Source organism: Ziziphus jujuba, chromosome 3, assembly GCF_031755915.1.
Source record: "Ziziphus jujuba cultivar Dongzao chromosome 3, ASM3175591v1".
In the NCBI taxonomy this organism is placed as follows: domain Eukaryota; kingdom Viridiplantae; phylum Streptophyta; class Magnoliopsida; order Rosales; family Rhamnaceae; genus Ziziphus; species Ziziphus jujuba.
The window spans coordinates 6,806,459-6,811,488 of record NC_083381.1 but is presented as its reverse complement, the minus strand read 5'-3'; the positions used below and the strand labels follow the sequence as shown (position 1 = coordinate 6,811,488).

Sequence of the window (5,030 nt, the reverse complement as noted above, 5' to 3'; positions counted from 1 at the left end):
ACAACTCCTTTTTTTGGGTTTATTTTGTGCTATAAATGCATCTTTTCTACCAAATGAAAAAGAAACAAATTTATTAGAACCGTGCAAGAATAGATAGTATAGAATGTTCATAGTAGGTGATTATCAATAAAACAATCATTAAAAAAAAAATTAGTCTCATTCAAGTTATGAAAAAACTAGTTTAAGGTAGAAACTAATTTCAAATCAGAACCACTGCCTCCTATCATTGTTCTTTTAGGCTAAAAATGCTTGGTCCACAAGTTGTTTAAATTATAAATATACGACTATTTTTCAATCAGAACGTTTATTATTAGCCCTAGTTTGTTTGAAATGTTAAGAAAAATATATTAGAGTAAACCATATATGGATTTGTATAAACTTAAAATAAATCTTTCAATTTCAGTCCTTGAAATAATCTTTTGATCATCAAAGATGTTAACAGAAAAAGATGAGGATGATTTTGACCTAAAATTTCCAATATAAACATATAGAGTCCCTGTCAAGTTTGAGCATAAATAACTTGTGGACCAAGCATTTTTTTGCCTCAAAAACAATATTTTTGTTTTTTCATTGCCAATGGACATTTTAAGAAAGTTATATCCACATTAGTTGTTAGTTCACATACTTGTCAAATATCCATATTCAGTACTGGTTATCAACAAAATATTATAAAAAAAAAAAGTTGTCAAGTTATACCAAAAAATCCTAACTATTGAATTTGGTAATTGTTTTTTTTATACTAAATACACTTGGTTTCTAAGTTATTTATATTATGGACATTCACACTGGAAGAGATTCTAAACATTTTTAAGCATTGAGTTATGATATGTTGAGAACATATATCGTGTTAAATTTTGAAGATGTCACATAAATTAATAATTTAAAATTAAAATTCTAATTGGACAAGTGACAACCTTTAGCATTTGGTATTAATAAGTTTTCAATAAATCAATATATGTGTATTTAATATTCATAGGGTAATTTCCCATATAATCCATTGAATTTTATACTTTCATATTTGATATTAAACTACAAATTTTGATGTTAGATTTTAAACGTTGAACTCTAGTAAATCCTGTAAATAGAGGAGTGTTGAATACAACAATTAAAAACATAGAAAGGCTAATCATCACTCCTACAACTTTAATTTATTTGATTTGGGACTTCACTCCCTGAAAATTAAACATTGTTTACGTGTTCAATATGTTATTTATAATGGGGCCCCAAAAATATTTATTAAAAATTTTAATTTTTAGACTAAAGTGCCTAATCTAGATAGTTCTAAGAGATATGGATTTAACTAATTTTCACTTAAAAGGACTTAATATTAATATTTATGCAATAAATACTAGAGTATATAGAAACACAAATATTATTTACCAAATGATGTTATAATATTTATTAATTTGCATTTGGATTTCACTTCTACATGTGTTCACACCAAATATGGCAAATATTTTGATGCACGTAATATTACTACTTTACTGAGTGGAAAGAAAAATGTCATCCAAAGTTCAAAAATTACCATCAAAGGGTAATTCGCCATATAATTCATTGAATTTTATACTTACATATTTATATTAAACTAAAAATTTTGATGTTAGATTTTAAACTTTGAACTCTAGTAAATCCTACAAATATAGGAGTGTTGAATACAACAATTAACAAAATAGAAAGGCTAATCATCACTCCTACAACTTTAATTTATTTGATTTAGGATTAGAATCCTTGAAAATTGAACATTGTTTATGTATTAAATAAGTTATTTATTATGGGCCCAAAAAAATTTATTTATTAAAAATTTTAATTTTAGACTAAGGTGTCAAATCTAGACAGTTTTAATAGATATGGATTTAACTGTAATTTTCACTTAAAAGTATTTTATTAATTTGCATTGGATTTCACTTCTACATGTTGACACCAATTTGACAAGCATTTTGATGTACCTAATATCACTACTTTTATTGAGTGGAAAGAAAAATGTCATACAAATTTAAAAAAAAAAAAAAAAAAAAAAAAAAAAAAACCATTACAAAGATTACCAAGGATATCATATAATTATTTTCCATATCACATAATTAATCTGAAAGATATCATTACCAATTACCAGGTATATCAGACAAAGTCATCTGCTCATCATTTACATATACAGAAAATCTGTATGTAAAACTCTTGAAAGCAAGTGCTCAAGAAAGATTGAATGCTTTAAGTCTTATATATGTATATCCTTAAAAATAAAAATAATTTAAAAAAAAAAAAATTTGAAAGAACAAAATTTGTGCTCATGAACTTTGACAAGAGTACGCATATATACTTGATGCATGTAGCCTGCATTTGCCCTACTAAATAAGGAAAAGTTGTGAATTGATCATGATTTCTGATTATTAAATTTGAAAATAGTAAAAGTTTTAATAATATATAACAAGCTGGAATAGCTCAGTTGGTTAGAGCGTGTGGCTGTTAACCACAAGGTCGGAGGTTCAAGCCCTCCTTCTAGCGGTTTTTCTTTCATTCTTATTATTATTTTTTCAATTGTCTGGCACCCATAAATAAATAAATACTACTACTAATAATAGTAATAATAATAATAATAATGTGATTATACACTAGGCAAAGAAAAAAGATAAAAGTTTCACACCAAACTCAAGTTTTGTGCTAAAAAAAAATAATAATAAATAAATAAAAATAAATACATAAATAAAGATTTATGCTCATCAGTGTTATTGTTGAACTAATTATTAATGCAAGTATACACAATTGAGCACAATTTTTCCTCATGAGAATTGAAGAGTTCTTATTACCAAAAAGAAAAAAAGAAAAAGAAAAATGAAGGGTTCTCGATCCGCATCACATACGTGCAGTGCCTAAGAAGACAAAGAGCATATTTATAAAAAATTTTGGATTTAGAAAAATGTTCTTTAAATGAAAATTGATGATATAAAGGAGAGGGGAAGAATGAGGATCAATTGCTTGCACTTTTGCAGTTTAGAATAAATACTATAACCATAATTTTCCACATACTAATTTGACTTCAAAAGATACTTTGATTATCAATAGAGGATTTGGGTATGTAATTTTTAAAGGATTACGGATTTGATTTGTAAGTTAGGTTTTATTTTATATTTATTTATTTATTTATTTATTTTTAATGCATGGATGTTAGTTCTTTTTTATATTTTCCATCCAATTTTTGACAGGCAAGTGCAATTAAGGGCAAAATGGCCATTTTCCATTTTAATGGATCAAAGTGCAGCTTTACATGGTTTAGAAGGCAATCATGCCAATTAAGAAATTTTTTAAAAAATAAAATAAAAAGATTCTTTAAGAATAAAATTTAAAAAGTTGTTTGTTTTGATTTCAAATTAAGTGTTCTAAAATTTATATTTAAATCTACGGCCTTAAATTTGAAAATCATTCAACAATATGAAAAAATATCAAAAACTCTAATAAAATCCAACTATAGACGTTATAGTCGGAAAAGCCATCTATATGTTATTCACCCAAATAAATAAATAAATAAATGCTACCGAAATGTTAGGTCCTTCATTTCTATGAAGTAAAGCCAACCTACATCCTTGTGTTCCTCGGGTCAACCGTACTATCTTGTAGGAAAGGTTCCCACCCAATGAACTTAGATTTTGAAAAATATTATTGTGGAAATGGTATGGTTATAGAGCAAAATGTCAATAAGGGCAGGATTAATGACGTGATTTGGGAATGAGACTACATATAGAGATGCTACTACATACAGGTCGCAGGTTGTAAAAATTAAGCTTTGTAATCAAACGAGAGCCATTCAATGTTTTTCGACGAGTTACATTTTATAGATGATAATTTTCCTTTTAACTTTTTTAGTAACCTCACAAAGTCTAGTTTTTAATTTAAAATGGTAAAATTATGAAGTAGCCTATTAACTTTTCCTCTCATGTTTAAATTTTCCCTATAAAGTCTATTTTATTTTTAATTTTTAATTTTTAATTTTTTTAAAGCAAGTTTACTCCTAAACTATTTATAATGTCAACTTTTCCTCCCTATTTTTTTTATTTTTTTTTTGGGGGAAATTTCATGAACTTGACCATGTAATATTTAAATTAACTACTTATATACACCCGCGGACCTAGGTAAGGCCCGTGTGCCCCCCTTAATTTTAATTTTTTTCAATTTTTATATATAAATTTTATTTAGTTTCGAATTTTAGCCTTTAAAATTAAGTAGTACCCCTCTCAAAGTGTAAATTCCTTCTCCAAATTTGTCCAATTTTAACATTTTCCTTTCAAAATTCATTCCGGTAAAATAATGTTAATCCAATTCAACGGCTATGGTATAGTATATTTAACATCAATATTGGTAAATTCTTACCTTTAATAGAAATTTCATTTTATTAATTTTTGTTCACTATTTTAGTCATCACTTTTTCTATGTTGTTTTCAATTAGAATTTCAGTTAAAAAATTGTAGATAATTAAAATCTCAAATTTTAGTTTTTTTTTTTCTTTTTTTCAGTTGAAGTAGATAATATATGTAGTTATATTATTGATATAATTTTGCCCTAAAAAATATTATTGATATGTGATGGTACCCCTCTGGATATATTTCCTAGGATCGCCGTTGCTTATATGAACAATATATTTCAAATTAGAATTTGTTTTGAAATAAAATTGATTGTGTTAATTTGATTATTACATGGTCAATTTTGTCGAATTCCCAAAAAAAAAAAAATAATAAAGAAATAAAGAAAAAATAGAAAGGGGGGAATTTAACATTACGCAATAGTTTGGGCGGGAGAACTGCATTAAAAAAATCGAGGAGCAAATTGAAACATACAAGAAAATGAAGGGGTATATATTTTGTAATTTTCCCTTAAAAATGATCGCAAATAAAAAATATATATATTTATTGGTAATAATGATCACAATATATATATATATATATATATATTTTGGTAATAATGATCAGGCAAAAGTATAGCCATTGTATTTATAATATCCATTATCTTATATTACATACATATTTTACATTAAATTGATAAAA

At 25.8% G+C, this 5,030-nt stretch overlaps 1 non-coding gene across 1 annotated transcript; it reads left to right on the top strand.

The window, feature by feature from the left end:
* Positions 1-2,425: 2,425 nt before the first annotated feature.
* Positions 2,426-2,499, top strand: TRNAN-GUU (transfer RNA asparagine (anticodon GUU)). Its single transcript has one exon. It is a non-coding gene; the product is annotated as a tRNA-Asn (tRNA).
* The last annotated feature ends 2,531 nt before the right edge of the window (positions 2,500-5,030 follow it).